The following is a 12,420-nucleotide window of genomic DNA, read 5'->3' on the forward strand; positions in this document are numbered from 1 at the left end:
AAAGGCCATATATGAGAGACCTACAGCCAATATCATACTCAATGGGAAAAAACTAAAAGCTTTTCCACTAAGATCAGGAACAAGACAAGGTTGTCCACTTTCACCACTTCTATTCAATATAGTATTGGAAGTTTTAGCCACAGCGATCAGGCAAGGAAAGGAAATAAAAGGCATCCAAATAGGAAAGGAGGAAGCAAAACTGTCACTGTTTGCAGATGACATGATAGTGTACATGGAAAATCCTATAGATTCTACCCAAAAACTGCTCAAACTAATTAATGAGTTTGGCAAAACAGCTGGTTAGAAAGTCAATATCTAGAAATCAAAGGCATTTTTGTATACCAACAGTGAATCAGCAGAAGCAGAAATAAAGAGAAAAATCCCATTTGATATAGCAAAAAGAAAAATAAAATATCTGGGAATAAACCTAACTAAGGAGGTAAAAAACCTGTATGCAGAAAACTACACAGCCCTGAAGAAAGAAATCAAGGAAGACACAAACAAAAGGAAACATATACTGTGTTCATAGACTGGAAGAATTAACATCATCAAAATGTCCATACTACCCAAAGCAATATACAGATTCAATGCAATACCTATTAAAGTACCAATGGCATATTTCACAGACATAGAACAAACACTTCGAAAATTTATATGGAACGATAAACGAGCCCTAATAGCAGCTGCTCTTTTGAGAAAGAAGAACAAAGTAGGGGGGATCACAATACCTGATATCAAACTGTATTACAAGGCCAGTGTAATCAAAACAGCCTGGTACTGGCATAAAAACAGGCACATAGACCAATGGAACAGAACAGAGAGCCCAGAAATCAACCCAACTCTCTACAGTCAATTAATATTCGACAAAGGGGGCAGTAACATAAAATGGAGGAAAGATAGCCTCTTCAACAAATGGTGTTGGGAGAACTGGACAGCTACGTGCAAAACTATGAAACTTGAGCACAGACTTACACCATACACCAAAATAAATTCAAGGTGGATAAAAGACTTAAATGTAAGTCATAACACCATTAAAGTCCTAGAGGAGAACATTGGCAAGAAAATCTCAGATATTTCACGCAGCAACTTCTTTACTGATATGTCCCCTAGAGTAAGGAATGTAAAGGAAAGAATAAACAAATGGGATCTCATCAAAATAAAAAGCTTCTGCATGGCTCAAGAAAACAGTATTAAATTAGCAAGACAACCAACTGTATGGGAAAACATATTTGCCAATGATACCTCAGACAAAGGTTTAATCTCCAAAATATACAAAGAACTTACACGACTCCACTCTAAGAAGACACCCAACCCAATTAGAAAATGGGAAAAGTACTTGAACAGACACTTCTCCAAGGAGGACATAGAGAACATTCAGAGACACATGAAGAGATGCTCAATATCGTTAGGTATCAGAGAGATGCAAATTAAAACCACAATGAGATACCACCTTACACCAGTCAGGATGGCTATCATAAACAAAGCAACAAACAACAAATGTTGGAGAGGGTGTGGGGAAAAGGGGACCTTAGTTCACTGTTGGTGGGATTGTAGACTGGTACAACCATTATGGAAAACAGTATGGAATTTTCTCAGAAAAATAAAAATCGACCTGCCTTTTGACCCAGCAATTCCACTGCTGGGATTATATCCTAAGAATCCTAAAACATCAATATCAAAGAACCTATGCACCACAATGTTCATAGCAGCACAATTTACAATAGCCAAGAGTTGGAAGCAACCTAGGTGCCCATCAGTAAATGAATGGATCCAAAAATTGTGGTACATATACACAATGGAATTCTATGCAGCAGAGAGAAAGAAGGAGCTACTACCCTTTGCAACAATATGGATGGAACTGGAAAGCATTATGCTGAGTGAAATAGGCCAGGTGCTGAAAGACAAATACCATATGATCTCACCTTTAACAGGAAGCTAAACAACAAAACAAACAAGCAAGCAGAAAAAAAAACAAAAAACAAAGACACTGAAATAAAGAACAAGGGGATAGTGACCAGAGGCGAGAAGGAAGGGAAGTTAAGGGGAAAAGGGGGGAGGGATTTGGAGGAACAAATAGGAAGGACACAGGGACAAGAACTAAGGGGGGTGGAAATGGGAGGGAGGTGGGGAGCAAGGGGCGGGGGTAGGCTGGGATGGGAGAAATAGACAAAAAACTGTACTTGAAAAATAACTAAATAAAATTTAAAAAAAAGAATCACAAAGAAAAAAAAAGTTTTTTAATTCAATGTCTTATACCATAAACTACATTGAGAAATGGTTTATATTGACCCAGCACATACATGCACACACATACACATACACACACCACCCTACCTTATCTTAGGTTGGTTTCCCAGAAGCAGACTTCGAAATAAGGATTCGAGTGCAAGTGATTTATAAAGGATGTATTCCCAGAAGAAACTAGTATGGGAGTAGAAAAGGCAAAGCAGAAAAGGGTTGAAATCAACCAAAGATAAGATTTCATACGAAGTCTCAGTCTCAGCCCAATCTGATAGAATGCTTGGGAGCATAAAATAAACCAGAGTTTGACTCACTTTGAGGCTAGAGAGTTGGACTTTCATATTCCATCCTTAGTCAATTATTGGTTACAGGCCACCCCAGCAGGTTGTAACCTCTCAGGCATTTCAGCATCGTGATAGCTAGTCCCCGAAGGGGGACCCCAGTGATCCCTGCCTTTATTTATTCACACCTTTGTATAGTTCCCTACCAAACTGTTCTATGGATGGTCTGTGTAACCAGTGCAATACAGCAGAAGTGATGATATGACACTTCTGAAATTAAAATATAAAAGACTGTGACTTCCATCTTGGATTGTTTCTTTCTTTCTTGGATCACTGCCTCCGAGAGAACCAAGGTCTCATTTTATGTGTTGTCCTATGAAGGGTCCCATGACATGGACTCTCATAACAAGGAACTGAGGACTGCCAACAACCACATGAGTGAGTGTGAAGACAGCTCCTCTAGCCACAAACAAGCCTTAAGATGATTACAGTCCCAACTAACAGCTTTATTAAAATCTCATGAGATACCCTGAGTCAGAATCACCTAGGCAAGTTGCTCCTGGATTCATGATCCTCTGAAACTGTGTAAGATAATAAAGGTTTTTTCATTTTAAGTCACTTTTAGATTTTTAAAAAATTCATTATGCAGTAACAGATAAATAATACGAATGCATTAGGTTAATGTGTCTCCAGTAGATGAAGGGTAGTTTTCTAAAGAACTACAGGGAATGTTCTTTAGGAGAGAAGCACAAACACACTGGGAGATATCTACAATTAGTAAAGAAGACCTGAGGTGATACAGTCAGAGCATTCATAATGTCTGTGATCCTTCTAAAACAAATGTTTCATGAAATAGTACTTACCCTTATTGTATGCAATGCACTTTGATAATGTTGCATCCACCATCATGAGAAACAGAGGTTCGGAGACTTTCAGAATTTTCAAGATGTTATTTTATTGGCCAAGTTTTACCTGCACAGGGGCGAGCTCTCTGAGTGTCCGAGAACACTATGCTCAGGAGAGCTGCAGATGAAAGCCGCGCCCCAGCACTTACAGCTATGTCCTTATATAGGGGTATGCAAGCAAGCTTTGAACAGGAGATGTGGCTGTAATCTATTGGCTAGCTCTAAACAGCTGATTTCCATTGGCTTATTAGGGAAATTCAAAAGGCTCTTTGTGTAGTTGGTGGTTAGCCCTTCTAGGAAGTAAAAATTTCCCTGTTCCTGGTCAGCCTAACTTTATCCGGGGCTCATTTGGGATTGTCCCTTTTCAACATCTGTTTTGGACCTCAACAATAACTTGTACTTGATTATATTCTTATTTGCTTTATTAAATGCTGGAAGTGGGACTTTAAATTGATTTCATAATTCATTAACAGGTTGTGACCTGCAGTTGAAAAACAGTGAACTTAACCATCTTTGAGGTCCCTTTTAGATCTAAATTTTTGTAATTATGAGGTGGTGCAGTGGTATTACAATGACAATTAACATTTACTGAGCCCACACTTTTCCAGAACTGTTTCAAACACTTCACATATATTGTCTCATGTTAAGACAATAAGGTAGATGCTATTAACATCCCCATTTAAAGATGTGAAGACTGGTAGGTGGCAGAGGCCAGGGGAACCCAGGCAGTCTCACTCCAAAATCTATTGTCAAGAGTGCAGTTTCCTACATCAGCTTGATTTCAAATTCTGAGGACAACAGTTGACTAATAAGTATTCCTAATTATGATCATTATGTAACTCAATTATTAGAAGCCATCAGCTCACTAATAGCAATAACTCTAACAAAAAGAAGTTTTAGGCTAGGGTTATGGATGCCAACTAAATTCATGGGTTAACTAACTGATTATCAGCTCACTATTCTGCTCTGCTTTAGCCATGCTGGCCCAGTCTTCACCTTAAATTTAATCACTTATGCATTTAAGTAAGATGGTGCTATACACTGGGTTATATAACACTGGCATGCTTGAATAAATATATTTCACTGTAAATAGATAGAAGAAATTTCAATACTAGTTTCTGTGTATTGGTTTATTATAGTGCAAAGGTATTTCTCCAGTAAATGAATCTAACTAAAATAATTGGTCACCATTATGTAGAGAATATTCCTACTGAAGTCAGTGAACAGTAATTAATCTTAGGATTTCAAAAACAGGGTCAATTAAAAGTATAATATAAATGTCTAAAATGGTTAAAAAAATTGCAGAGGACCCGAATAAGTGGCACCATCATCTTTTTGGCTGAATTCTTCTAAACCAAGCCCTTATCAATTATATCTTTCATATAACAAGAATATACTGTTTATCACAGGTATTGAAGTCAGTATAAAAGCATAACATCCTTTTAATAAAAGGTATCAGTAATCAAAGACTCATATACTTGCTGAGTGAATTATATAGAGCTGGACACATGTAGAGGATGCATGTCAGGAAAATGTTTCAGCAGCTGCTATGTAGTAAGGTGACTTGGATTTTTAAAAAAGATGATAAAAAGGAAAAATGGTTTGTGTCCTACTTCAGATGCTATTGTATGATTGTGAATTACAAGGCAACAACAGACATTGTGATCTAGCCTGGATCACTGCTAGCAGAGGTAAGTTGTTATTCTCTCATTGTCTATTTTTTGAAAAAAAGAAAGTCATTTTGAATATACTGGAAAAGAGGGAAGCTGCAGAAAGTATCATGGCTCCCCAAACCAAATATCAATCTAGATCTCCTGAATATTTAACAAATTACAATAGGACTTCCACCAAGATAGAAGCATAGGTGGAGACGCCGTGCTTTCTCACGCAACCAAGTTTAGAGACAACTAAATATTAGCAACAGAAAACACAGTCAGAACACAGAAAATTGAACTTTTCGGAAGTCTGATAACAACAAATTCTTCAGCCTGACCGGTAAGAGGGGCGAAACCAGCAGCTGGCCGAGTGGGGTTGCACAGGAAAACTCGGTCAGATGGACTCAGGCACGCGGAATCCAGGCGCAGGGTTGGAACTGGTGGGCAACTCAGCAAGCTACTGCCGGGAAACAGCGAGGGAGCAGGGCTGCACATTGACTGTGGTCGCATAGTCGTGTGTGGATAGACAAGCGAGGGAGTGGGCGATTGGATGAGAAACAGCAGCCCCGGTGGGCTGCAACGGAGGACGCCACTATTTCCCCGCTCTGACCCCGCCCCCACATGCAGCATCATAACCCAGCGACCTGAGTGGCCCTGCCCTGGGGAACCACCTAAGGCTCTGCTCATCACCCAGCTGCGAGAAACAGCAGAGGGGGCCGCCATTTCCCCGCTCTGACCACACCCCCACATACAGCATGGCAAACCAGCGACCTGGGAGTCCAAGGCTCCGCTCCTCATACTTAACAGGTGGGAACAGACCAAAAATGGCTCAAGAAGATCTCAAAGCCCCAGAGCCTATAAATCTAAGTGATGAAGAAATAGCAAAACTCTCAGGTGCACAGTTTAAAACACTGGTGATCAGGATCCTCACAGAACTGGTTGATTACAGCCACAAATTAGACAAACATATGAAGGCAAAACTAATTGAAATGAATGGAATTGCACAGGAAACCAATAGTGATGAAAAGGAAACTGGGACTCAAATCAATGGAGTGGACCAGAAGAAAGCAAATGATGGCCAAACAGAAAAGAGTCAAGAAGCAAGAATTCAAAGAAATGAGGAGAGTCTTAGGAACCTCCAGGACATCTTTAAACGCTCCAACATCTGAATTATAGGGGTACCAGAAGGGGGAAAGGCACAGCCACCAGTGGAAAACTTATTTGAACAAATAATAAAGGAGAATTTCCCCAATCTGGCAAAGGAAATAGACTTCCAGGAAATCCAGGAAGCTCAGAGAGTCCCAAAGAAGTTGGACCCAAGAAGAAACACACCAAGGCACATCATAATTACATTAGCCAAGATTAAAATGGAGGAGAGAATCCTAGAAGCAGCAAGAGATAAGGGGACAGTCACCTACAAAGGAGTTCCCATCAGACTGTCAGCAGATTTCTCAAAAGAGACCTTACAGGCAAGAAGGGGCTGGAAAGAGGTATTCAAGTCATGAAATCCAAAGACCTACAACCAAGATTGCTCTATCCAGCAAAACTTTCATTTAGAATGGAAGGACAGATAAAGTGCTTCTCAGATAAGATCAAATTCAAGGAGTTCATCATCACCAAGCCCTTATTATATGAAATGTTAAAGGGACTTATCTAAGAAAAAGAAGTTAAAAAAACATGAACAGTGAAAGGACAGCAAACTCACAGTTATTAACAACCACACCTAAAACAAAAGCAAACTAAAAGGACAGCTAGATCAGGAGTGGAAACATAGAAATGAAGATCTCAAGGAGGGTTAGCAACAGGGGAGTGGGAGGAGGAGAAGGGGGGAGAAGGTACAGAAAATAAGTAGCATAGACAGTAGATAGAAAAATAGATGGGGGGCAAGAATAGTATGGGAAATATAGAATCTAAAGAACTTGAGACACATGGTCATAAACAAAAGGGGGGTAATGGTGGGGATGGGGGTAGGGTGGCGGGGAATGAAGGGGGGAATAGAACAACTGTAATGGCATAATCAATAAATAATAAATTTAAAAAACAAATTACAATAAAATGTTTCCTAATTATAAAAGAAATGTGTTTTACAAAACATTTAGTCAATGCAGAAAAGGTAAAGAATAAAAGAAAAAAATGAAAAGATATCAGATCATGAGGTAATAATTACCACCATGTGTATGTGTATCTCCAAATTGGCATAATACTACACTTACTATTTATAATTTATTTTTTTTACTTAAAAACATACTTTGGGAATTTTCCTGCATCAAAGAATTTTACTTCAACATTAATTTGATGGTTGTATAGAATTCCATTCTATTGTCGTAGCATTTGTGACAGAATCCAGTCAGGCAAATGAAAACCAATCTATACATTTAATGCAGAAATGGACTTAATGCTAGTAATTTGCTACAAAGTTATATAAAGTGCTAAAGAAGTTATTTAAAAGGTTATAAAAAAGAATAAAGGTGTGTATTAGCTATTGCAAACACAGTCGTGGCACATGCAATCAGTCCTGCAGACAATTCTGAATCCCAGGGTAAAAGTCATTTTGGGTGCTCAAGCAGGGACACTGGAAATACACAGATATATCAATAAGATGAATGGATATATGCTCAAATTTCATCCAAGCAGTTTTTCAAAATAGTTTAAGGTTTTATCTCTTAAGTCCTAAAATTTTATTATTTCAATTTTGGCAGCAGAGGGTTTTCTTTATAAAATATTCTCTTTTCTTTTATAAATGTTATATATGATTATTTAGAAATTTTGGGGAATAGAGTAAATATAAAAAGTCACCTGTAATCCTACTACGCAGTTACCAGTGTGAAATTTTTATATACTTTTCTTTCTAATTTCTTTTCTATATGTTCTTACATAGTTGAAATCATTATGCATATATATATTTAATATTTTATTTATTATTTTTAGAAAGAGGGGAAGGGAAGGAAAAAGAGAGTTAGAGAAACGCCAGTGTGTGGTTGCCTCTCATGTGGCCCCCACTGAGGACCTGGCCTACAACCCAGGCATATGCCCTGACTGGGAATTGAACCAGCAACCCTTTGGTTCTCAGCCTGCGCTCAAACCACTGAGCTACACCAGCCAGGTATGCATATATTTTTAATTGTAAATTTCTTAATATTATAACACAACCTTCCTTTTGTGACTAGAAAGTTTCCTCACATACATACATTCTAATAAGTGTAAAGTAGTGTATTGTTTAGATGTATTATATTGGGATCATGCATTTTTAAAAGAATTTATTTATTTTTAAAGAGGGGAAGGGAGGGAGAAAGAGAGGGAAAGAAACATCAATGTGTGGTTGCCTTTCGCACACCCCTACTGGGGACCTGGCCTGCAACCCAGTCATGAGCCCCAACTGGGAATCAAACCAGCGACCCTTTTGTTTGCAGGCCAACAACCAATCAACCAAGCCACACCAGCCAGGGAAGGGAATCATGAATTTTAAAAGCTGTCTTCCAAGTTTACTCAGACTAGAAGTAAATTGTATTCAATCTTTCATTTTCCTTCATTACCTAAATTCACTCATTCCTGAGGACTGTCAATTTCTGAAGTTTCTTTTATCTTCCCAAGGGTTTCAATCCCAGCTAGAGTATTGAAGAACTTTTTAAAAGTACTGATTTCTGAAGCCCCACCACAGACTGAATCAATTAGAATATATAGGGGATGGAGTTGTGGTTTCCATCTGTTTAAAACCTCTCCGGCAGATTTCAATGGAGCCAGAGTGGAGATGGACTGCTCTGGACCCTCCTGCAGCCCCAATGCCTATCCATGAGGTCCAGCCCTCATCCATACCCAATTGGGTTATTACCATTACCTAACTTTTCCTCTCTTTCTAGTCCATTTCCTCTGCAACCTTTAATTGTGTATACCATCTGTATTTTGCTGTGTATAATGCACACCCATGTTTTTGGCCCAGATTTTCAGAAAAAAAATCTTTTGTTTTGATTTTTAATTCAATTTTTTACTTATTTGTATTTAGAAACAAAACTGATTATTGTATTCCAGGGTATTATTTTGCATACAGATATCCTTATTGCTTTCCGGACTTACACTTTTAATGCATAAGCATAAACAAAAGAATTAAAAGCACTTATATAGATACAGAATTAGTGCTACCCATGCATAATGCTCATCCTTATTTTTCCCTCAAAAATTTGGGCAATAAAGTACACATTATACATGGCAAAATATGGTAGTTCTCTAAAACACAGATTAGATCATGTCATTCCCCTACTTAGGGACCCTTCACTGCTCCCAACTCCTACATAAGAAAGTCTACCTTGGCCTGCACAAGACCCTCTCCACTTCCCAGACTACATTTTTGCATCCTTTCCTACATTAGGTCCTTTAGTGTTGCTCACCGCTCTTCTGTGTAAGATTTTGGCTTTTGTTTTTCTTGTTCTCTAGCCTATAATAACCTCTTTCGCTGTTCCTCAAAGGTCACCATTATTTTATTCATACTCCAAGATCCATTTCAAATATCACACCCTTCTTCAAACAGTCAATGATCATCTATCAAGTAGCTACTATCTATCATCCATTTGTTCAACACTTTTTTAATTGCTACCATATGTAGTTGCTGGGGATACAACAGAGAACAAATGAGAAATAAGACCTTCTTGTGTAGAGCTTATTGGGTGAGGCAGACAAGAAAATAAGCTTGCGAATGAGAAGATATTAGATAAGTGTGATGCAGAGGATGAAAACATATAGTCACTGAACAGCTATTTTCATCTGAGATGGCTCTTCTGAGGAGGATGCGTCTATATTGGGAGCAACCATTCAGAGTCTGGGGCAAAGCACTCTAAAGTATATAATTCAGTGGCATTAAGTACATTCACAATGTTATACAATCATCACCACTCTCTAGCTCCAGAATTTCTCTATTACCTCATGAGGAAACTTACCTATTAAGTAGCCACTTCCCATTCCCCTTTACCTCAGCCCCAGGCAACATTAATCTGCTTTCTGTCTCTGGGTTTTGAATGATAGTTTATACAAATGTAGTAATGCAGTATGTGGTCTTCGTGTCTGGCTTCTTTTACTCAATATAATGTTTCCGAGGTTCATCCATATAAGAATGTATCAGTACTTCATTCATTTTTATGACTGAATAGTGTTCTGTTGTGTGGATATATCACATTTTGCTTTATCCATTCCTCAGCTGACAGACATTTGTTTAAGTTGTTTCCATCTTTAAATTATTTTTATTAGTGCTGCTTTGAATATTCATGTACAAGTTTTTGTTTGAACACCTGTTTTCAATTCTTTTGGGTCTATATCTAGCAGTGGAATTGCTGGGTGATATGGTAGCTGTGGTTATGCTTTGAAGATCTGGAGATCAGTGAGTCTTAGACATGTATTAGTACCACAAAATGTGTGGCTTGAAACAACAGAAATTTATTCTCTTACAGTTGTGGAGGCCAGAAATCTGAAATCAAAGTGTCTGTAGGGCCATGATCCCTCTGACATTGGGTAGAATCATTCCTTACTTCTTTCTAGTTTCTAGTGGTGACCTTGAATCCTTGACATTTCTTCAGTTGCAACTGCCTCATTCAAATCAGTCGCATGGTACGCTCCCTGTGTGTCTCTATGTCTTCACATGACCCTCTTCGTGTGTCTCTTCTTTCAAGGACACAAGTCATATTGTATGAAGGATCTGCCCTATTCCAGATGAATTCATCTTAACTTAAATAATTACATCAGCAACAACCCTATTTCCAGATAAGGTCACATTCTGAGGCACTGGGGTTAGGACTTCAACTTGTGTTTTTAGGGGGCACAATTCAGTTAATGACAAACTGACAGACATTACTGTGCGTCTGAATTCCCAGGGGATCTTGTAAACATGGGCATGAAATGGGGCCTCAGGTTCCGAGTTTTCAACAGGCTCTCCCACCAGATGCCAATGCTGCTAGCTCAGGGATAGGGTGATCAAATTGTTCTGGCTTGCCCAATTCCTTCCCAGTTTTGGCAAGGAAAATCCAGAGTGCAAGGAAACCTCTCAGTCTTGGGAAAACTGGGATGGTTTGTCACCCTATTATATCACCAGACACAATTTTAGGAGCAAGTATATAGCCACCAGTTATGCTAATTTATCTGTTAATTATATTACTGAACATTCATATTTATCTTTACACTTAAATAATTTATTTTTGCTAGGACAAGTCAAGTTTTCAAGAATCTGAACCTAATAGATATCCTAAAAAATTTCCAGAAAAACTGTGAAATGATGTGTAGGTTCAGCTGATGGGCACCATCTATGAATATCATACATTAACTCATAAAATTACATATGATGCTCAGTAATGTCCCTGTTGGGCTGAAAATTGAGATTTCTGACCCCTTTACAGAGTAATTATGATTGGGCAAGACTTTCTGAAGCTAAGGGCAACCACTGGATTTGCATTCTTAGGTTTCCTTTTTCTGCTGCTGCCTGGAAACAGTAAAAGTAGAGGAGAAACTCCTTTCTGAAGTTGGGTTCAAGCCCATTGTACCTGGGATAGTGCCCCTTAACATGATTCTTATTAGGATCACCTAAAGACTTTAAAAACCACTGAGCCTGCACCCAGACCAAATGACTCGGGATACCTGGGATTGGGCACAGGCAGTCATAGTTTTTTGTTTTTGTTTTTTCTCACATCTCTCTAGGTGCTACAAATGAGCAAACAGAATTGGGAATAATTATTCAGGGACTTCCTTTATAACAGAAACTTTGAAAAATTTTCCTAATCTTTTTTCACCAGCACTCATACTCCTTTCCATAGCCCTTTAAACCCACATAATCTTGTGTTATGGTTGATCATTCCTTTAAGCAGGTTCTCTTCTTCCTCATATTTGTGTCCTGTTTATACAATCTCACTGTACAACTCATTGGAGGTAATAATTACTCCTGCAACAACTGACCTTGGCAGGCTTTCCTCAAGCCATATTACTGCTTTTACTCTTTCACAAGAAATATCTTTAACACCATCCATGATTGAGTTAGCTTGTGATAGTGTCACTACTTTGCAGAATTTCTCAGGAATCAAGCTAAATCTCCCACAGAATCTGTCCTGTGTTCCTCTACAAAGGAACCACAGGAAATCTGGGTGGAGTGTATGCTATTTTTAAAAATATAATTCACATGCCATAGAAGTCACCCTTTTAAAGTGGACATTTCAGTGGTTATTTGCAAAATTGTGCATCCATCACCACTAATTCCATATCATTTTTGTCACTCCACAAAGAAACTCCCTACTCTTTATCAGTCTCTTATTCTTGCTGCCCCCATCCCCGCAACCACTAATCTATTTCTGTATTTATGGATGTCTGTTC

Source organism: Artibeus jamaicensis, unplaced genomic scaffold (assembly GCF_021234435.1).
Source record: "Artibeus jamaicensis isolate MK-2021 breed Jamaican fruit bat unplaced genomic scaffold, CSHL_Jam_final contig_60, whole genome shotgun sequence".
Lineage (NCBI taxonomy): Eukaryota > Metazoa > Chordata > Mammalia > Chiroptera > Phyllostomidae > Artibeus > Artibeus jamaicensis.